The sequence below is a fragment of the Bufo bufo genome, chromosome 5 (genome assembly GCF_905171765.1).
Source record: "Bufo bufo chromosome 5, aBufBuf1.1, whole genome shotgun sequence".
Classification (NCBI taxonomy): domain Eukaryota; kingdom Metazoa; phylum Chordata; class Amphibia; order Anura; family Bufonidae; genus Bufo; species Bufo bufo.
Genome location: NC_053393.1, coordinates 380,582,677 through 380,606,416, shown reverse-complemented (window position 1 = coordinate 380,606,416; position 23,740 = coordinate 380,582,677). Strand labels below are relative to the sequence as shown.

The 23,740-nt window shown below is 47.2% G+C and overlaps 1 protein-coding gene and 1 non-coding gene across 2 annotated transcripts in view; one reads left to right on the top strand and one right to left on the bottom strand.

Annotated features, from left to right (window-relative positions):
• Positions 1 to 397: 397 nt before the first annotated feature.
• Positions 398 to 483, bottom strand: LOC121002995. The gene has a single exon (XR_005779392.1). It is a non-coding gene; the product is annotated as a small nucleolar RNA SNORD71 (small nucleolar RNA).
• Positions 484 to 18,131: 17,648 nt separating this feature from the next.
• The window catches only part of MAK (male germ cell associated kinase), a 65,693-nt gene continuing 60,084 nt past the window's right edge, over positions 18,132 to 23,740 (top strand). The window contains exon 1 of the mRNA XM_040433029.1: positions 18,132 to 18,233. The gene's annotated coding sequence lies outside the window, so the exon portion shown is untranslated. The remainder of the gene's footprint in view (positions 18,234 to 23,740) is intronic.

Below are 23,740 nucleotides of genomic sequence, written 5' to 3'. Positions count from 1 at the left end.
TATATTTATAGAGACGGTCTTTATGGACACGGTGATACCTAATATGTGTAGGTTTTTTTTTCTTCATTTTTTATAGGAAAAGGCAATTTATTTTTTTAATTTTTAATTTTTATTTATTTATTTTTACTTTTATTATTTAAAAATTTTTTTTATCAAGTCCCTCTTGGATCTTGAAGATCATGTGGGGCTGATGGCTGTACTATACTTTGCAATGCTCTTGCATTGCAAAGTATAATACTATTAGATGCCCTGTAGGTGGCAACACTGGATGCTTTTGCAAAGCGTCCGATTGCCATGGCAACCATCGGACGCTGCCATCGCAGCGCGGCAGCCCCGATGGTGGGGAGAGGGAGCCCCCTCCCTCTATTAACCCCATGGATGCCCCTGCCGTGGCATCTATGGGGTTACAGCAGAGTGTCAGCATAGAGCTGACACTCTCTGCTGATGGCGGCGGCTCAGGAATGGAGCCGCCGCCATCACACACAGCAGGGGGACCGCATCGGAGGCAGGGGCAGCCTTGAAAAAGGAAGGCGGGGGGGTGGGGGGTACGGCCAGCATTGAGGGAGGCTGAGGCAGCAAATGGGGGCAGGAGGAATGTATGGGGTGGACCGCATCAGAGGCAGGCTGCAGGAATGTGGATGGGAGCGGGGGGGGACTTCATAAGGGGCAGGCGGGGCAAGGGGGGGCTTGGAGGCGCACAGATCGGGGGGGCACAGTTCGGGAGGCACAAGGACACTACCTGATTTCAGGCTCTGATCTGCAGAGCGCAGATCAGAGCCTGAAAACCGGCATTTTTTCACTGCCGCGATCCGATTGGTTAGTCTGCACAGACTAACCAATCGGATCGATTGCCGGCAAGGGGCCACTCTGATTGGTCCCTTGCCAGCATTACTGAACTGTATGCTGTCCCTGACAGCAGCAGGACAGGGGCAGAAGCTTTAATCCAAGCGCTTTGCAGCGATTGGATTAAAGAGCTGGCTTGACGTTTATACACGTGGTAGCTGCACGGGGCATGTGCAAATATCACGTATATAAACGGATTGCAGTCGGGAAGGGGTTAATTATCCTGTTTGTGACACCAAATTCATGCAGCACTCTGGAGCTCCCTATGGAGGATGCGCTAGTGATAAGGTGCCGAGGATAGTAGTTCTCACAGTTTAGTTGTCCCTTGGGGCGAGCAGTGCAGTGGATGGGAAGACAGCACGAAATCCTTTGGCAGACTCTCGGTTGCAGGGAAGACCAGCCAGATGTTGGCTGAGGTGCCCTTGATGGTTATTGGTGTAAGGTGCTTTTTCAGCTGGGCCCCTGGTTCGTGACGCCAGCACCATTAGGTGCAAAGAGGAGGAGAAGTGGAATGATGAGAGAGGCAGTAGTTGAACCAGGAAGAAAGTTTGTTTGTCAGATGTAGTAAGGCTTCCAATAACATCACTTTGTCTTTCATACAGATGGCAAAAAGGGCAAAGCTGCAAAATCCAAATTAGCAGGCTACTTATGGTGAAGTGCATAGGTTACCTCCAGCCCACTTGAGTAAATATTCTCACTTGTGCTTGGTTCCTGGTCTTGCTCTGATCCCTCAACCTTTCGCTATTAGTTTAGATCCTCTGTAAATTAGTATTCTAACAGATGGCCTTTCTGTCTCTGATTATGGTGGAGCTGCCGGAAGCTTAGAATCTCTCCACCTGATACAAAGGCGTCTGGAGTCTGATAAATGACAGTTACCTTCCTTCGCCTATATAGTTCAATGATCCAACAACCCAAGGGCGATCTCTTTCATGGCAGGCAAAAACTCTGCTTCATTATTTGAAAAGGTTGTGGTCTTCAGAGTAATAATCTACTTGATACCCCGGAAGGGTACGCTACAGCGTAGGATCCTATAGTCCTGATCTTTGGACTCAATGGTTGAAACCAGCTAGTTCTCCTGGGCTAGGCCAAGGAGGACAGAGACAAGACTGTCTCCTCTCCTGCCTCCTAACTCCTCCACTCCTATTCTCTACTCCCCTCTCACTTCCTGCATCTGCACTATATATGTAGTGTGTTAGAGACCTCTAGTGGTGAAAAGTATGTAGTGCGGGTTACCAGCCTGAAATATGGATTTAGCAGCATAGACAAAGAAATAGTGTAAAATAACATAATATTACACAACAATTTGGAGTGGACCATACACACAGGAGTGGGACACTACAATCCCTCTAGTTGGGTCTTGAACCAGTTGGGAAAGGTAATTGTCTTTGGTTATTGCCAAGAACCTGTTTCCTTTATAAGATGTACAGGTTTCAGTTTCCCAGTCTATATCTGGGTAGTTGAAGTCCCCCATAATAACTACCTCATTATGATTTGCCACCTTGTCTATTTCCTTTAGAAGTAGATTTTCTGTGGTCTCTGGTATATTAGGTGGTTTATAATAAACTCCTATTAGCATTTTATTATTGTTTTTTCCTCCATGTATTTCTACCCACAGTGACTTCACATGTTCATGTCCCTCACTTATATCTTCTTGGAGTGTGGGCTTTAGACAGGACTTTACATAAAGGCAGACCCCTCCCCCTCTCCGCTTTTGGCAATCCTTTCTAAACAGACTGTAACCCTGTACATTACCTGCCCAGTCATAGCTATCATCCAGCCATGTCTCAGTAGGCTCATAGTCATAGGTCATAGTCCTCCTCACACATCACTAATTCCAGTTCACCAGTTTTATTAGTCAGGCTTCTGGCATTAGTATTCATACAATTTAGAGGTTTATGTATATATATACACTGCTCAAAAAAATAAAGGGAACACTTAAACAACACAATGTAACTCCAAGTCAATCACACTTCTGTGAAATCAAATTGTCCACTTAGGAAGCAACACTGAGTGACAATCAATTTCACATGCTGTTGTGCAAATGGGATAGACAACAGGTGGAAATTATAGGCAATTAGCAAGACACCCCCAATAAAGGAGTGGTTCTGCAGGTGGTCACCACAGACCACTTCTCAGTTCCTATGCTTCCTGGCTAATGTTTTGGTCACTTTTGAATGCTTGCGGTGTTTTCACTCTAGTGGTAGCATGAGACGGAGTCTACAACCCACACAAGTGGCTCAGGTAGTGCAGTTTATCCAGGATGGCACATCAATGCGAGCTGTGGCAAGAAGGTTTGCTGTGTCTGTCAGCGTAGTGTCCAGAGCATGGAGGTGCTACCAGGAGACAGGCCAGTACATCAGGAGATGTGAAGGAGGCCGTAGGAGGGCAACAACCCAGCAGCAGGACTGCTACCTCCGCCTTTGTGCAAGGAGGAACAGGAGAAGCACTGCCAGAGCCCTGCAAAATGACCTCCAGCAGGCCACAAATGTGCATGTGTCTGCTCAAACGGTCAGAAAAAGACTCCATGAGGGTGATATGAGGGCCCGACGTCCACAGGTGGGGGTTGTGCTTACAGCCCAACACCGTGCAGGATGTTTGGCATTTGCCATAGAACACCAAGATTGGCAAATTCGCCACTGGCGCCCTGTGCTCTTCACAGATGAAAGCAGGTTCACACTGAGCACATGTGACAAACATGACAGAGTCTGCAGACACCATGGAGAACGTTCTGCTGCCTGCAACATCCTCCAGCATGACCGGTTTGGCATTGGGTCTGTAATGGTGTGGGGTGGCATTTCTTTGGAGGGCCGCATAGCCCTCCATGTGCTCGCCAGAGGTAGCCTGACTGCCATTAGGTACCGAGATGAGATCCTCAGACCCCTTGTGAGACCATATGCTGGTGTGGTTGGCCCTGGGTTTCTCCTAATGCAAGACAATGCTAGACCTCATGTGGCTGAAGTGTGTCAGCAGTTCCTGCAAGATGAAGGCATTGATGCTATGGACTGGCCCGCCCGTTCCCTAGACCTGAATCCAATTGAGCACATCTGGGACATCATGTCTCGCTCTATCCACCAACATCACGTTGCACCACAGACTGTCCAGGAGTTGGCAGATGCTTTAGTCCAGGTCTAGGAGGAGATCCCTCAGGAGACCGTCCGCCACCTCATCAGGAGCATGCACAGGCATTGTAGGGAGGTCATACAGGCACGTGGAAGCCACACACACTACTGAGCCTCATTTTGACTTGTTTTAAGGACATTACATCAAAGTTGGATCAGCCTGTAGTGTGTTTTTCCACTTTAATTTTGAGTGTGACTCCAAATCCAGACCTCCATGGGTTGAAAAATTTGATTTCCATTTTTTTATTTTTGTGTGATTTTGTTGTCAGCACATTCAACTATGTAAAGAACAAAGTATTTCAGAAGAATATTTAATTAATTCAGATCTAGGATGTGTTATTTTTGTGTTCCCTTTATTTTTTTGAGCAGTGTATATTTTTTTCAAATATCTTTTTATTAAGTTTAAGAGATTCCATATAATGACAAGCAAATTACATATATCAGGCAATTCGAAGGTATAACATTATCCTTCTTTCATCATTGCATTGCATCAATCAAAGTATAGTAGAAATCAAGTCAAACAGTACATTTGGAATCTCATTTTCAATTTTCTCCCCCCCCTCTCCCCCCATTAAGCTGGTATATCCCCTGATCTCCTCTCCTCCTCCCCCCAACCCATCTGATGAAGATCCGTTGTCCTGGAAATATCCCTAGGAAGCTCTAACGTCACTACCCCTTCCGATCACACAAATGATTGGCCTCTATATGAGTCTGAAAGTGGCATCTGAAACTTATCTGGTTACTTGCAATGGACCTAGACCTCCCCTTAATTCTTCTCTTAGATACCATGCTGTCAGTCTGAATGGGCTCATAATTTTCATGAACTCTGTGTTTGGAACATAGGACAAAATATACAGTTTCCATGTCCGAAATAAACGCTGTCCAAGCACCTCTTTGCAGTTTAATGCCTCCAGCCATTCCAAATGAAATAAGTTACCCATTTGGGCTACCACTATTGCAACAGTGGGGACCTCGGTTGATAGCCAAAACTGGAGTAAACACCTTTTAGCAACCATAAATAGTTTGTGACCCACCAATGGTATTTTAGAAAGATCATCTTCCTTTTCCCCTAAGATTTGGGCATCTGAATGATTCTTAGCTTCACAATGTAATATTGCTGCCGAAGGCGAGACAACAGCGCGTATTTTGCTAATCTTCCCCAACATCTGGCCGATTTCTTCCCAGTACCCACCTAACTTTAAGCATTTCCACAAACCATGATATAGATTTGTCTTGGGGGTGTCGCACTTAGGGCAAGCTGTAAGTCTCCCTGGACTAGACGGGGAACTAGGGATATCAAATCCGTATATAGCATGGTGCAGAATTTTTACATGTGTTTCCCTCCATGTTTCATTTATTATGGCCTTGCGCATTGCTGATATCCCTGACCAAATTGTTTCATGAATCTCCACCACCCCTAATTCCTTGGCCCATTTTTTTTAAATTCCCTTGGGATCTTTAGTTCTCCATCTATCCCTCAGCACATGATGTAACATCGACAATGACCTCTTCGTTTTGACACTGATAAACGCATCAAAATCATTGGGTTTCCATTCCATTGACAAATCTCTAGATAGAGTCCTGCAATAACCTTTAACTTGAGAATACTGCATGAACGAGGAACATCCTAATGCCAATTTACTCCTTAATTCCTGCAACGTTGCTATGTATATTTTTTACCCTACACCTTTCCCTGATCTAGTCCCTCCATCCATTCCTCCCCCAGTCCTATTACCTTGCCCCAGATGTGCCAGTATAAATGCCCCCAGCAGATGCCCCCATAGTATCTACCATGATGTGCCAGTAATGCCCCCATGATCTGCCAGCAATATCCCCAGTAGATGCCCCCCAGAGTGTCCGCCATGATGTGCCAGCAATGCCGCCAGAAGATGCCCCCCATGATGTGCCAACAATGCCCCCAGAAGATGCCCCCTATGATGTGCCAGTAATGCCCCCAGTAGATGCCTCCGTAGTGTCCCCCATGCGCCAGCAATGCCCCCAGGATGTGCCAGCAATGCCCCCAGTAGATGACCCCATGATGTGCCAGCAATGCCCCAGTAGATGCCCCCATAGTGTACCCCATGATGTGCCAGTAATGCCCCAGTAGATGCCCCCATGATGCGCCAGCAATGCCCCCAGTAGATTACCCCCATAATGTGCCAGCAATGCCCCCAGTAGATGCCCCCCATGATGTGTCAGTAATGCCCCCAATAGATGCCCTCATATTGTCCCTCATGTGCCAGCAATGCCCCCACTAAATGTCCCCCATAGTGTCCCCAAGGATGTGCCAGTAGAAGCCCCTATGTGCCAGCAATACCCCTAGTAGATGCCCCCGTAGTGTCCCCAAGGATGTGCCAGTAGATGCCCCCATAGTGTCTCCCATGTGCCAGAAATGCCCCCAGTAGATGCCCCCATAGTGTCCAGCATGTGCCAGCAATGCCCCCAACGAGCCACAAAAAAGAAGAAAAAAAAAACAACACTTATATTTACCTCCATGCTGGCAGCGATGTGATGCAGGCCTCTTCTGGCCTATGTCCCGGGCAGCACAAAGCCCAGCTCAGGCGAACGCAATAATGTCATTGCGCCGCCTGTGCTGACCTCTGATAGGCTGCAGCCTATCAGAGGAACAGGGAAGGGAGACGCCTCTTCCTTGCCCTGCTGCAGTGTTCATCTGCATCGCCATCCTGATGATGGCGATACAGAGGAATTTAGGGAGATGAGCTCTTCCACAATGAAAGCGATCATCTCCCGCTGCCGCATCGGGATTTAGCCGTTAACACAGTTCTCTGATCCAGCTGTAATTTTAACAACTGGATCTGGAGAACCGGAGGGAATCGGCTGAATCCCATGCTTGCTTCCAGCAGCTTTTTTTCTGTATGAAGAGGCTGCGGTGCTTCGTAAGCGCCGCAGTCTCTTCCTAGGCCATATGACATCGTTCACATGGTCTAGGTGTAGCTCTGTCCCATCTGAGTGATTGGATCTGAGCTGTAATACCAAGTGCAGTGCTATCAAATGGACAGCGCTGTGCTTGGTAACGAGCAAAGAGGCTGCGGCGCTTACTTTAACATCGCGGTCTCCTCAAACAGCTGATTGGTTGGGGTGCCAGGACTCGGACCCCCACCAATCTCATAACTCTCTGAGTACAGATTTCATAGATGTTACCTGCAGTCCTATGTAACACCCCACATAACACAGTGAACTATTATGTTATGTGGGGTGTTACATAGGACTGCATGGAACATCTACTACATTATCTGTACACAGAAAGTTATCACTGTTATCTGGGCTGTAACATAGGACTGCAGGTGACAAATTAAAATTGTAATTGCCAAATTTAAAATACATACGATTAAGATAAAAAAAGACTTGGAGGAGAAGATGAGACACAGGTCACAGTAGTGAGCCAGCTCTACATATAGGGGAATACAGCACCACATACTTCTTACATCCAGTGACATCTCCTGTCATGTAGATCTTCTCTTTCCTCTTCTCCTTCGTTTGACCCAGACCGCCATGACAAATTCTTTCAGCCGCATCTCATCTCTACAGAGTTTGTTACACAGACACGTTAGAGTTCTCATAATTGGGGTCATTTTTCAAACTGGTGTAAAGTACAACTGGCTTAGGTGCCCATAGCAACCAATCAGATTCCACCTTTCATTTTCCAAAGGAGCTGCAAAAAATGAAAGGTGAAATCTGTTGCAATGGGTAACTAACCCAGTTCGATAAATTACCGCAAAGGTCCCTATAGTGTCTACAGCAGTTATAAAGTCCCCTAGAGTGCCCCCAGTAAATAATAACACCCAATATTGTGCTCCAGGTAATAATGCCTGTATACAGGGAGTGCAGAATTATTAGGTAAGTTGTATTTTTGAGGATTAATTTTATTATTGAACAACAACCATGTTCTCAATGAACCCAAAAAACTCATTAATATCAAAGCTGAATATTTTTGGAAGTAGTTTTTAGTTTGTTTTTAGTTTTAGCTATTTTAGGGGGATATCTGTGTGTGCAGGTGACTATTACTGTGCATAATTATTAGGCAACTTAACAAAAAACAAATATATACCCATTTCAATTATTTATTTTTACCAGTGAAACCAATATAACATCTCAACATTCACAAATATACATTTCTGACATTCAAAAACAAAACAAAAACAAATCAGTGACCAATATAGCCACCTTTCTTTGCAAGGACACTCAAAAGCCAGCCATCCATGGATTCTGTCAGTGTTTTGATCTGTTCACCATCAACATTGCGTGCAGCAGCAACCACAGCCTCCCAGACACTGTTCAGAGAGGTGTACTGTTTTCCCTCCTTGTAAATCTCACATTTGATGATGGACCACAGGTTCTCAATGGGGTTCAGATCAGGTGAACAAGGAGGCCATGTCATTAGATTGTCTTCTTTTATACACTTTCTTGCCAGCCACGCTGTGGAGTACTTGGACGCGTGTGATAGAGCATTGTCCTGCATGAAAATCATGTTTTTCTTGAAGGATGCAGACTTCTTCCTGTACCACTGCTTGAAGAAGGTGTCTTCCAGAAACTGGCAGTAGGACTGGGAGTTGAGCTTGACTCCATCCTCAACCCGAAAAGGCCCCACAAGCTCATCTTTGATGATACCAGCCCAAACCAGTACTCAACCTCCACCTTGCTGGCGTCTGAGTCGGACTGGAGCTCTCTGCCCTTTACCAATCCAGCCATGGGCCCATCCATCTGGCCCATCAAGACTCACTCTCATTTCATCAGTCCATAAAACCTTAGAAAAATCAGTCTTGAGATATTTCTTGGCCCAGTCTTGACGTTTCAGCTTGTGTGTCTTGTTCAGTGGTGGTCGTCTTTCAGCCTTTCTTACCTTGGCCATGTCTCTGAGTATTGCACACCTTGTGCTTTTGGGCACTCCAGTGATGTTGCAGCTCTGAAATATGGCCAAACTGGTGGCAAGTGGCATCTTGGCAGCTGCATGCTTGACTTTTCTCAGTTCATGGGCAGTTATTTTGCGCCTTGGTTTTTCCACACGCTTCTTGCGACCCTGTTGACTATTTTGAATGAAACGCTTGATTGTTCGATGATCACGCTTCAGAAGCTTTGCAATTTTAAGAGTGCTGCATCCCTCTGCAAGATATCTCACTATTTTTGACTTTTCTGAGCCTGTCAAGTCCTTCTTTTGACCCATTTTGCCAAAGGAAAGGAAGTTGCCTAATAATTATGCACACCTAATATAGGGTGTTAATGTCATTAGACCACCCCCCTTCTCATTACAGAGATGCACATCACCTAATATGCTTAATTGGTAGTAGGCTTTCGAGCCTATACAGCTTGGAGTAAGACAACATTCATAAAGAGGATGATGTGGTCAAAATACTCATTTGCCTAATAATTCTGCACGCAGTGTAGTGTCCCTAAAAATAATGTCCCCTAATAGAAACGCCCCCACACTGCCCCCATACAGTAATTTCCCCCACACTGCCCCATATAGTAATTTCCCCCACACTGCTCCATATAGTAATTTCCCCACACTGCTCCATATAGTAATTTCCCCACACTGCCCCATATAGTAATTTCCCCCACACTGCCCCATATAGTAATTTCCCCCACACTGCTCCATATAGTAATTTCCCCCACACTGCTCCATATAGTAATTTCCCCCACACTGCCCCATATAGTAATTTCCCCCACACTGCTCCATATAGTAATTTCCCCCACACTGCCCCCATATAGTAATTTCCCCCACACTGCCCCCATACAGTAATTTCCCCCACACTGCCCCATATAGTAATTTCCCCCACACTGCTCCATATAGTAATTTCCCCACACTGCTCCATATAGTAATTTCCCCACACTGCCCCATATAGTAATTTCCCCCACACTGCCCCATATAGTAATTTCCCCCACACTGCTCCATATAGTAATTTCCCCCACACTGCTCCATATAGTAATTTCCCCCACACTGCCCCATATAGTAATTTCCCCCACACTGCTCCATATAGTAATTTCCCCCACACTGCCCCCATATAGTAATTTCCCCCACACTGCCCCCATATAGTAATTTCCCCCACACTGCTCCATATAGTAATTTCCCCCACACTGCTCCATATAGTAATTTCCCCCACACTGCCCCATATAGTAATTTCCCCCACACTGCTCCATATAGTAATTTCCCCCACACTGCCCCACATGGGCGTCCGCAGAAATTTTTCCAGGGGGAAGGGGCATAATTTTATTGACATCCATGCTCTGCTTGTTTCTGAGAATGTAATGAAGGGGAGGGGCATATTCATTATCACAAAGTATAATAACGCATGAGCTGTGCAACGTGATGGAAAAGCTTAAATGGATATTATAAGTGCCAGGAATACAAAGTTGTATCCACATTGTCATATGTAACTTACAAGCAGATGGTCTGCAGTATTACCCCTTCATATATCGCCTGCCTGCCTGGTCACCCTGACCAGGCGGGCAGGCGGTATATGATTGAAGGGGCAATACTGCCTGGTATATGGACAGCAGAGATGGCATCCTCTGGGCAGTACTGTCTATGGTCATCCTTCACCAGCACCCTGACTGCCACCTGCTTGGCCTGGCTCTCATGGCACTTCACTGCCTGCTGCTTGGCTATCAGTGACTCACCCCACACCTAACACTCAGGGTCAGGGAGTGACTCCGTAGTCACACTGTGACACTGACTGACTGTCACTCACTGATAGCCAAGCAGGTGGCATTCAGGGAGCTTCTGAAGGATGAATTGACCATAGACAATACTGCCCAGAGGATGCCATATCTGCTGTCCATATAATACGAGTATTGCCCCTTCATATACCGCCTGGTCACCCCACACCTAACACTCAGGGAGTACTGTCATCAATAAAAACAATAATAGGTTTAATCGTGGCTGGCCCACACATCTGGTTCATTAATCAGTTTGGAGATTTAATTTGTGGACGTCCATACAGAAGAAACTGTATATTGTGTGGCACAGTGTAGAGGTATACAGTATATTGTGTGGCACAGTGTAGAGGTATACAGTATATTGTGTGGCACAGTGTAGAGGTATACTGTATATTGTGTGGTACAGTGTAGAGGTATACTGTATATTGTGTGGCACAGTGTAGCGGTATATTGTATATTGTGTGGCACAGTGTAGAGGTATACTGTATATTGTGTGGCACAGTGTAGAGGTATACTGTATATTGTGTGGCACAGTGTAGAGGTATACTGTATATTGTGTGGCACAGTGTAGAGGTATACTGTATATTGTGTGGCACAGTTTAGAGGTATACTGTAAATTGTGTGGCACAGTGTAGAGGTATACTGTATATTGTGTGGCACATTGTAGAGGTATACTGTATATTGTGTGGCACATTGTAGAGGTATACTGTATATTGTGGGGCACAGTGTAGAGGTATACAGTATATTGTGTGGCACAGTGTAGAGGTATACTGTATATTGTGGGGCACAGTGTAGAGGTATACTGTATATTGTGTGGCACAGTGTAGAGGTATACTGTATATTGTGTGGCACAGTGTAGAGGTATACTGTATATTGTGTGGCACAGTGTAGAGGTATACTGTATATTGTGTGGCACAGTGTAGAGGTATACTGTATATTGTGTGGCACAGTGTAGAGGTATACTGTATATTGTGTGGCACATTGTAGAGGTATACTGTATATTGTGGGGCACAGTGTAGAGGTATACAGTATATTGTGTGGCACAGTATAGAGGTATACAGTATATTGTGTGGCACAGTGTAGAGGTATACTGCATATTGTGGGGCACAGTGTAGAGGTATACTGTACATTGTGTGGCACAGTGTAGAGGTATGCTGTATATTGTGGGGCACAGTGTAGAGGTATACTATATAGTGTGGGGCACAGTGTAGAGGTATACTGTATATTGTGGGGCACAGTGTAGAGGTATACTGTATATTGTGTGGCACAGTGTAGAGGTATACTGTATATTGTGTGGCACAGTGTAGAGGTATACTGTATATTGTGTGGCACAGTGTAGAGGTATACTGTATATTGTGTGGCACAGTATAGAAGTATACAGTATATTGTGTGGCACAGTGTAGAGCTATACTGTATATTGTGCGGCACAGTGTAGCGGTATACTGTATATTGTGTGGCACAGTGTAGAGGTATGCTGTATATTGTGGGGCACAGTGTAGAGGTATACTATATAGTGTGGGGCACAGTGTAGAGGTATACTGTATATTGTGGGGCACAGTGTAGAGGTATACTGTATATTGTGTGGCACAGTATAGAAGTATACAGTATATTGTGTGGCACAGTGTAGAGGTATACTGTATATTGTGTGGCACAGTGTAGCGGTATACTGTATATTGTGTGGCACAGTGTAGCGGTATTCTGTACATTGTGGGGCACAGTGTAGGCTATATGTGTATAACATAAATATATTTTACATGAAAACTTACAATTACTTGACTTGGCCCTTGGGGATCTCGGACGCCACTTCAACACTTTGGCTGGGGGCTCGGTGGAGCTGATGTATTTTATCCTAATGAGAAAGATTTCATAATAAGGATTTGGGGAAGGGGCAGAGGGATAGCAGAGCAGGGAGAGGCTGGTGCTGCTACTAGGGGGTCATACCATGGGGGAGTAATAAAGCCCACCATAATGCCCCCCCCAGTAGAAATAATTCTCCTTATATTAGACAGTGCAAAAAATACCCCCTTGTAATGCCCCTAGTTGAGTTAATGTCCCCATAGTGCCACCATAATGTACCAGTATAAAATACCCCTATATAGTGCCCCCAGTAAATTCCGCATAGTGCTCCTCTCCCCCCTTCCTCCTAGTGCCCCCATAATGTACCAGTATAAAATGCCCCTATATAGTGCCCCAGTAGATGCCCTCAGTGTCCCCATACTTTGCAAGCATAAAATACCCCTTCTTAGTGCCCCCCGTAGATGTCCCCATAGTATTCCTATCCCCCTTCCCCATAGTACCCACTACCCACAATAATGTTTCCCAGTATAAAATACTACTGTACAGAGCCCCCCATATAAAATACCACTTCTTTGTAGCCTCGCCCTCAGGAGATGCCCCTATAGTGCCCACCAATAATGTGTTGGCAAGAAGTGCCCCCAAATAATCTGCCAGTAAGAAGTGACCCCATAGTGCAACCTAATAATGTGGCAGTAAAAAGTGCCCCCAATGATGCCCCCCCTGGGCCTCAGCCTTAATGTCACATTTCTCCCCCGTCATCACCCCCTTCTTTTTACATCACCCCCTTTGCGTCACATTATTTCTCCCCCCCTCCATCATGGCAGCACACTTCCCCCCCCGCCTTGAATGGCACATTTATCCCCCTCCATGGGCCAGTGGCAGCAGCACATCTCTCTCCCCTCTCCCCCTATTTCTCCCACTCCATGGGTCAGTGGCACTTGACAGCAGCACATCTCTCCCCCCCCCAGCCCCATGGCACATTTCTCCCCTCCATGGGCCAGTGCCATATGGCAGCAGCACATCTCTCCTTCTGTCGCCCCCCCCCCCCCCCATGGCACATTTCTCCCACTCCAGACCATCTCATGGGCCAGTGGCAGACATGGGATCCATCCACTTGTTGTTATCTTTCTTTTTCTTTGTACCAAATATAAATACCTGTAATAACGTTACTTCTGTGACTGTTGGAATAGGAAACTTGGAAGTTGGAACTTGAAGTTGGAACCGAACTTGGCTCAGGGAGTGACTGTGACAGGCAGGCAGGCCCTTGACCCTTGACGCGCCACGCTCGCTCGTCGCTCCTTCTTCTCTCTGGGGGGGGAGCTCAGTGGCAACGTCACGTGAAGACGTGCCTGTGCGGCAGCTGCGAGCCTGCGGCACACTCCAGCAGCCACTGCAGAGTCTAGAGACAGACAGGCCAGGCAGCGGAGCTCAGAGAGGCCGCAACAAAATAATAGCACTAGTAAGTAGTAGGGTTAGTTTGCGGCGGGCCGGGGGGGGGCACTTTCCCCCCCCTGCGGACGCCCATGCTGCCCCAAATAGTAATTTCCCCCACACTGCCCCATATAGTAATTTCCCCCACACTGCCCCATATAGTAATTTCCCCCACACTGCTCCATATAGTAATTTCCCCCACACTGCCCCATATAGTAATTTCCCCCACACTGCCCCATATAGTGATTTCCCCCACACTGCCCCATATAGTAATTTCCCCCACACTGCCCCATATAGTAATTTCCCCCACACTGCCCCATATAGTAATTTCCCCACACTGCCCCATATAGTAATTTCCTCACACTGCCCCCATATAGTAATTTCCCACACACTGCCCCATATAGTGATTTCTTCCACACTGCCCCATATAGTAATTTCCCCCACACTGCCCCATATAGTAATTTCCCCTACACTGCTCCATATAATAATTTCCCACACACTGCCCCATATAGTGATTTCTTCCACACTGCCCCATATAGTAATTTCCCCCACACTGCCCCATATAGTAATTTCCCCCACACTGCCCCATATAATAATTTCCCCTACACTGCCCCATATAGTAATTTCCCCAACACTGCCTCCCATGTAGTAATTCCCTCCACAAAGTAATTTCCCCCCCCAAGTAATAACCCCCACACCGCCCCCATTAGATAATTTGCCCTGACACTGCCCTTCATTAAGTAATTTGCCCCATCAAGTAACAACCCCCCACACTGCCCCCCATTAGATAATTTGCCCCGACACTGCAATCCATTAAGTAATTTGCCCCCCACACTATTAATTTCTCCACACGGCCCCACAGTATCAATTCCCCCAATGGTAGTAATTTGCCCCTCAGTATAAATTGTCCCCCACACTGCCCCCACAGTATTAATTTCCCCCCCCCACTAGTAATTTGCCCCCACGTAGTAGTTTGCCCCCCACTGTCCCTTCAGTAATGTCCCCCAAATTTGGCACACAAAAAAAAAAAGCTAATACTTAGGGCTCTTTCACACCTGCGTTATTGTCTTCCGGCATAGAGTTCCGTCGTCGGGGCTCTATGCCGGAAGAAACCTGATCAGGATTATCCTAATGCATTCTGAATGGAGAGTAATCCGTTCAGGATGCATCAGGATGTCTTCAGTTCCGGTACGGAACGTTTGTTGGCCGGAGAAAATACCGCAGCATGCTGCGCTTTTTGCTCCGGCCAAAAATCCGGAACACTTGCCGCAAGGCCGGATCCGGAATTAATGCCCATTGGAAGGCATTGATCCGGATCCGGCCTTAAGCTAAACGTCGTTTCGGCGCATTGCCGGAGCCGACATTTAGCTTTTTCAGAGTGGTTACCATGGCTGCCGGGACGCTAAAGTCCTGACAGCCATGGTAAAGTGTAGTGGGGAGCGGGGAGCGGGGAGCAGTGTACTTACCGTCCGTGCGGCTCCCCGGGCGCTCCAGAGTGACGTCAGGGCGCCCCAAGCGCATGGATCATGTGATCGCATGGATCACGTCATCCATGCACATGGGGCGCTCTGACGTCATTCTGGAGCGCCCCGGGAGCCGCACGGACTGTAAGTATACCGCTCCCCCGCTCCCCACTACTACTATGGCAACCAGGACCTTAATAGCGTCCTGGGTGCCATAGTAACACTGAAAGCATTTGGAAGACGGTTCCGTCTTCAAATGCTTTCAGTACACTTGCGTTTTTCCGGATCCGGCAGGCACCTCCGGCAACGGAAGTGCATGCCGGATCCCAACAACGCAAGTGTGAAAGAGGCCTTACCTGTGTCCCAGTCGGCGCTCACTCGTAAATGGTGCAGGCGCGCTGCGCACACACGTCAGTGTGCTGCGTCCGGGCATAGGCGCGGCACGATGACGTCATCACGCCTGCCTGTGTTGGGATTTTACTACCGCATAGGCTTTAGGCCTACTAAGCCGGAAGCCTATGGTGGGGATCGGCGGACGGTGGCGGGGCAGGGAACTATACGCTCCTGTGCCCCGCCATAGTTTGTGGGCGTTTGGGTCGGCGTTAGACCCCCCAGCAATTCCGGTCCCGGGGCTACAGACCCAAATGCCCCAATTATAATCCGCCAACTGATAACTACTGTGAGGGCGCACATATCTGAGCATCGCTACTGTGAAGGGGCACATACAGTATCTGGTCATAACTACTGTGAGGGGGAACATACAGTATCTGGTCATAACTACTGTGAGGGGGCACATATCTGGCCATAACTACTGTGATGGGGCACATATCTGGCCATAACTACTGTGAGGGGGCACATATTTGAGCATCGCTACTGTGAGGGGGCACATATCTGGCCATAACTACTGTGAGGGGGCACATATCTGGCCATAACTACTGTGAGGGGGCACATATCTGGCCATAACTACTGTGAGGGGGCACATATCTGAGCATCGCTACTGTGAGGGGGCACATATCTGCCCATAACTACTGTGAGGGGGCACATATCTGGCCATAACTACTGTGAGGGGGCACATATCTGGCCATAACTACTGTGAGGGGGCACATATCTGAGCATCGCTACTGTGAGGGGGCACATATCTGGCCATAACTACTGTGAGGGGGCACATATCTGGCCATAACTACTGTGAGGGGGCACATATCTGGCCATAACTACTGTGAGGGGGCACATATTTGAGCATCGCTACTGTGAGGGGGCACATATCTGGCCATAACTACTGTGAGGGGGCACATATCTGGCCATAACTACTGTGAGGGGGCACATATCTGGCCATAACTACTGTGAGGGGGCACATATCTGAGCATCGCTACTGTGAGGGGGCACATATCTGCCCATAACTACTGTGAGGGGGCACATATCTGGCCATAACTACTGTGAGGGGGCACATATCTGGCCATAACTACTGTGAGGGGGCACATATCTGAGCATCGCTACTGTGAGGGGGCACATATCTGGCCATAACTACTGTGAGGGGGCACATATCTGGCCATAACTACTGTGAGGGGGCACATATCTGAGCATCGCTACTGTGAGGGGGCACATACAGTATCTGCCCATAACTACTGTGAGGGGGCACATATCTGGCCATAACTACTGTGAGGGGGCACATATCTGGCCATAACTACTGTGAGGGGGCACATACAGTATCTGCCCATAACTACTGTGAGGGGGCACATATCTGGGCATAACTACTGTGAGGAGGCACATATCTGGCCATAACTACTGTGAGGGGGCACATATCTGGCCATAACTACTGTGAGGGGACACATATCTGGCCATAACTACTGTGAGGGGGCACATATCTGGCCATAACTACTGTGAGGGGGCACATATCTGGGCATAACTACTGTGAGGGGGCACATACAGTATCTGGCCATAACTACTGTGAGGGGGCACATATCTGGGCATAACTACTGTGAGGGGGCACATATCTGGCCATAACTACTGTAAGGGGGCACATACAGTATCTGCCCATAACTACTGTGAGGTGGCACATATCTGGGCATAACTACTGTGAGGGGGCACATACAGTATCTGCCCATAACTACTGTGAGGTGGCACATATCTGGCCATAACTACTGTGAGGGGGCACATATCTGGCCATAACTACTGTGAGGGGGCACATATCTGAGCATCGCTACTGTGAGGGGGCACATATCTGGGCATAACTTCTGTGAGGGGGCACATATCTGGCCATAACTACTGTGAGGGGGCACATATCTGAGCATCGCTACTGTGAGGGGGCACATATCTGGGCATAACTTCTGTGAGGGGGCACATATCTGGGCATAACTACTGTGAGGGGGCACATATCTGGGCATCGCTACTGTTACTTAATAACTTCAGAAGTATATACAAATAAAAAAGAATAGGTATATAAGAATAAGACGAACACAGACAGCCATGCCCAGCACCTACAGCTTTCCTTCCTAGACTTTAAACGAATCTGTCACTAATTACAATCTCATCTTTATTTCCTCTTCAGTCAGTGAGCGGCGCAACCCTCTGCCGACCCCGCCCGCGCGTGTGAGAGCGCCTGTCCGTGAGCCAGCCCCGCCTCCCGTTGTCATAGCCACAGCTTTATCCCCGTGAAGACTGAAGACATGAAGTCACCGCCCTCTCCCACTGCCCAGCTGTCAGTCACCCGCCTTTATCCTTCCCCTTTACCATATTTGGAGCCGTCTATGGACGTCATTCCGTGCGTGTAGCCCTCCGTCCCGCCCACCTAGCGCTGGCTGCTGTTACCAAGGAGACGAGTCTCACACACACTTCCAGAAACCGGGGAGCAGAGGGGGGTAAATCACGTGACCCGACAGCCGGAGCCCCCCCTTGAATTCAGCTGCAGGTGAGAATGAGCACGTGCACTGTCGTGACGCTGTGTGTACCCCAAGCTATAGCCGAACGTTCAGCACAGTCCGTGCGGTAACGCAGTCTGTACAGGTGTCTGTTCAGATCGAGTCAGTTGTTTATGTTATATTCTGACGCAAGTAGCAGCATTTAGCTGTAGTGGAACTACAAGTCTCAGCATGACCTATCTGCTTGTTATTCGCTGGTGGTAATGTCACTTTATCTAGCAGGCTGTTTAATGGTGATCGATCTATCTGTCCATCCATCCATCTGTCTGTCTTTTTTATTTCCTGTATCTCTAAGTATCTGTCTAGTTTAACCTCTTAGATACATCTAAATGACTGACGGGAGAGGGCTCTCTGTACCCCCTTGCCATCCCTGCAGTGCTTTCATGGGGTCCCTATGACCTCCTGATCCTCCAGCTACCGAAGCAGATTAGACCCTGCCAAAAACTGGGTTGAATAGGATTAATTTGTGTCAAGTTTTTTTTTTTTTAGATATAAAAAAATCCCACAAGAATAAGCACTGCATTTTTTTTGGGCCACCTGCGTTTTTTTTGTGTCGCTTTAGTATTTTTTGTACGCAGTGCGGCTCAGCGCTATATAAAATGATTTAGTTACTTAGACTGCACATTGAACACTGTAAAAAGTAAAAAAAAAAAACAATGCTGGAAATGGCTGTTTTTAGTCGCCTCGCAACCCCAAAAATGGAATAAAAAGTGATCAAAAAGCCATGTGTACCCCCAAAATGGTACCAATAAAAACTACAACTCGATCCAGGACACAGACTTCTCAACGTAAAAAAAAAAAAATCTATTTTGTAAAAGCCAAATGGAGCTCCTTCCCTTCGGAGCCCTGCCGTGTGCCCAAACAGCTGTATGTGACCACATATGGGGTACTGCATACCAAATTATGGGGTGTGTTTTCTCCTGTTGAAGGGGTTATTTGAGATTTTGATATTGATGACCTATCCTTCAGCTGTTTGAAGAGACCGGGGCACTTCAGTGAGCGCTGCGGCCTCTTCCTAGGGGGTGACCACATGGCTTAGGCGAAGCTTAGCCCCACTGAGGTGAAGGGGAATGTCACAAAATCTCATCATGCACCCGTTGCAGGAGTTGACCTGCGGTGTGGAATGTCAGTGTAAACTGCAGATTTTCACCACGGACCACCAATGAGGCCAGGTGAGGCGATCGCCTCAGGCAGCACCAGGTAGGGGCAAGAGGGGGGGGGGGGGCAGCGAAAGGGCCATGGGCAATGAACGCTTTCATTGTGGCAAAATAGTTAGGTTAAGAAATTGGCATGGGGGGGGGGCGTCGTTTCAGTAGGTGCACCCTTGTGAAAAGGGTCTTTCATGGATTAAAATAAAAAAAACTGCACTCGCGGGAACACTCACTCCTCACTGTATGTAGCAGGAAATGACCTGCGCTCCCATTGTGATGACGTCATCATGCGGGGGATGCAAGTCCTTTCCTGCTAAGGAGTGAGTGTCTCTGCCAGTCCAAGTGGATGAGGTAAGTATGGGGGCCAAAGGGGGGCATTAATAATACTGGGGGGCCATCAATGGGGCATTAATAATTCTGGGGCCACTAATAGAGACATTATTATATTGGGGCCACTACTAAAGGCATAAATAATACTGGGGGGTACTAATGGGGGCATTAATCATACTGGGGGCACATCTGTTAAAAATGGATGGAAACCGGTCAGGTTTAATATTTTTTTTTTCAGTTTTGTGTGGATATAGCATAGTTTATGTGGATTTTCTTCACAGAGTTTGCTGCATTTCCTCACCAAATCCACCAGGTGTTACTTGCGGATTTTGACGTGTACTCTGCATTGCAAAGGGCGAAATCTGCCCCGAAAATCCACACGATTGACAAGTGTGGATTTCAATATCCAAACCACAGGTCAGTTTCCGCCCTTTGTAGATGAGAATTAGAAAATCTCCTCTACTTAGCTGGTACAGTATTAGGGCTCATGCACACAAACGTATTTTCTTTCCGTGTCCGTTCTGTTTTTTTTGTGGACCGTATGCGGAACCATTCATTTCAATGGGCCCGCTTTCTGTATGTCCGTTCTGCAAAAAAAATAGAACATGTCCTATTATTGACTGCATTACAGACAAGGATAGGACTGTTCTATTAGGGGCCAGCTGTTCCGTCATCTGTATTTTTTGCGGACTGCAAAATATCGTATTTTACGCCCTATAAGATGCACCGGCCCATAAGACGCACCTAGGTTTTAGAGGAGGACAATAAGAAAAAAATATTTTCCATTACACCTCAGATCAGACCTCAGCTAACAGCCCCAATCAGACCCCCAATGTTAATAAGACCCCAACAAGTCAGGTGAATAACCCCCAATCAGACCTCAGACCCCATATCAGCCCCCACTGCCTCTCATATTGACCCCCCAGCTGCCCCCACTGCCTCTCATATTGGCCCCTCTGTAGCCCCCCATTGCCTCTCGCGTTGCCCCCAGTGCCTCATGTTTAATAAAATAAATAAACCACTTACCTCTCCTGCTCCTCAACACCGCCGCTCCTCTCCTCCAGCGCGCTGTGCTGTGATGGCTGCGCACAGTATGAGATCACAGAGTGCCCTCACGCTGTGCGCAGCCGACAGCAGAGGACCAGGAAGCGGTGAGTACAGAGCCTTCATCTCTTCCCGGTCCTCCGGTACTAATGAGCGCTTCCATAATGGAAGTGCTCAGTAGTATTCGCCCCATAAGACGCAGGGGCATTTCCCCCCTCCCCACACACTTTTGGGGGGGAGGGGAGGGATGCATCTTATGGGGCGAAAAATACGGTACATACGATCATGTGCATGAGCCCTTAAATGGGTTTTCCAAGATTTTATTTTACTGATGACCTATCCTCACGATACCGCAGCTCAGCCCTATAGAAGTGAATTGGGCCGAGCTGCAATAGAAAGCAGCTATACAATATATGGCGCTGTGCTTGGTGAGCACTGGTGCCTTCTCAAACAGCTGAATGGTGGGGATCCTGTCGGACCACCACCAATCAGGAATTGATGACCTATCCAGAGGATAGGTAATCAGTTAAAAAATCCTCACCCCGTTCCCGTACTGCGGACCGCAATGCATGGGCAATGGCCGTGTGCCCGCTATTTGCGGATGCGGACTCGTTCACTTGAATGGGTCCTCGATAAGCAAGATTCAGTCCACACTGCAAAAAAAAAATGGTGTTTTTGTTGTCAGTGGTATTTTTTTTTTTCTGCTGTTTTCTTCCTGTAGACTTCTCAAATATGCAGAACAGGCTACTTCAAAAACACATGAAAAATGCTTTTTTTATATGTTACCAAATTAAAAATGTCACCAAAAACACTTTTTGGAGGTTTTTAAGCTCTTAAAATGCCGAATAAAAGTCGTGTGTAGAAGAAGTCCTGACTAATACACATTGGTGGAGATTTATCGAAGCTGGTGTAAAGTAGAACTGGCTCAGTTGCCCATAGCAACCAATCGGATTCCACCTTTCATTTTTCAGAGCTTCTTTGGAAAATGAAATGATCAATCTGATTGGTTGCTATGGGCCACTGAGGCAGTTTTCCTTTACTCCAGTAAAATGGATCAGACAGCAGCTTGTTAAGCCGATCATAGCTGGCAGGGAGAATCGCCAACACCAGCTGTCGGTAAGACTTGTGCCCTCCTCGGACACCTGCTGCCAGAGTGGGGGTTGTTCATGCGTTAGTTACAACATGTCATCTCTTTTCAGTAATACTCAGCCATCATTCCCTGATTTTTTTCATTCGTCCGGAAAAGCGGACAATCTATAGAGTCATAGGCAGTAAATGAAGAGCGTTCTCAGCCAGTCAATCCATTTTTCTAGTTCTTTAACCAGTTCAAAACTGGGCCATGTACCCCCATTCCTGACCAACCCCTCATTTTTTTGTTATGTAAATAATTTTTGCGCAATTGTTTGGTAATACATGGGCTTTACTTTTATGTCATTTCTTATAACCAGGAAACGGCCTAGAAGCTGCTCAGTGTGTGATGGCTTTTTTTAAATGAATGAATTTTTTTATCATTATTATAATTTTTTTACACTTTGTGCCCCCCCCCCCCCCATAAGGACATAGAAAACCTTTTGGGGGACATTTAACAGTGCGTTTTTTTTATTCATAGCTTTTTTTTCTCCTGTAACTGGGGCTGACATATTATTCCCAGTTACAGGTGGAATACACCCCCAGAGAGGAGCTACATCGCTGTACAACCTCATGGCAGAGCTGGTCTGGGTTTGTTAAAGGGGTTATGCCATGATTAATGTAAAAAATTAAAAGCAGATGTCATATAGTAGATGACAATCTCTTTCTAAGGGCCCATTCACATGACCATAGGCCCTCCGTGCCCGCATTGCGGAGCGCAAAACCATTGACTTGAATGGTTCCGCAGTCCGCAAGATGCGGTGCTAAGTGGAGGCTCGGAAGATTGGAAGCTCTTTCATGAGCTTTTTAGTCCGTGCCTCCGCACTGCAAAAGCTAGGACATGTCCTCTCTTTTGCCATATATTGCTGATCGCGCACCCATTCAAGTCAATGGTTCCATGCTGCAATACGGGATTCACACGAATGGTGCCGAGCACGGGCATGGACGGCTTATGTTCGTGTGAATGGGCCCTAGCAAAGCGAGAACCAGCCCTGTACCTCCCCAGTCATTGCTCTGCTAGGTTTATATGAAGCTGACAGCTCAGGGGGCGTGTCCATTTTCTGCAGCTCTCTCCCTATCACAGCTCAGCAGGTAGTTGAAGAATGAAACTGAGCATGTGCGGCCTTCTCAGTAATAAGGACAAAGAAATAAGGGGGGAAAAAACAGCAGGTGGCGCTATGCAGATACATTTTATTGAATAACTCACTGGTTATGCTAAATTTTTAATTACATGCAATTACAAAAGTATTTAGATCCAGGTGCTGGTTTGAAAACTGTAGAATATTTTTCGTGGGACAACCTCCTCTGCAAACTCCTGGCCCCTGGCGGTCACATGACCTCTAGGACTGGAGCAGGAAGTGGTATTGTGCTTGAGCACTGTGTATGGATCGATGGAGAAAAACTGTCCCTGCCTTCTCTGTGGGAGCCCTACTGTCACTGACGCAGGTTCCCCGCTCCAGCAGCCTCTGCAAAGACCTAACCACCTGAACGTATATAGTGAACGAGCAAGCCGTTAGTAAACCAGTATTATGGGGCTTTCTGGGACTTCAGTGTTGATGACCTAGCCTCAGGATAGGCCATCAATATCAGATTGGAGGTGGTCCGACTCCTGAATCCCCACTGAAAGAAGCAGCAGTAGTCACAGGAGCCCTGCGGCCTCCTCACAGCTCACCATGCATAGCATAGTGCAGGGATCAACAACCTCCGGCACGCCAGATGTTCTGAAACTACAACTCCCAGAATGCTCCATTCACTTCTATGGGAGTTTTGACTACAGCTGATCATGTTTGCATGCTGGGAGTTGTAGTTTCACAGCAGCTTGAGTGCCGAAGGCTGCTGATCCC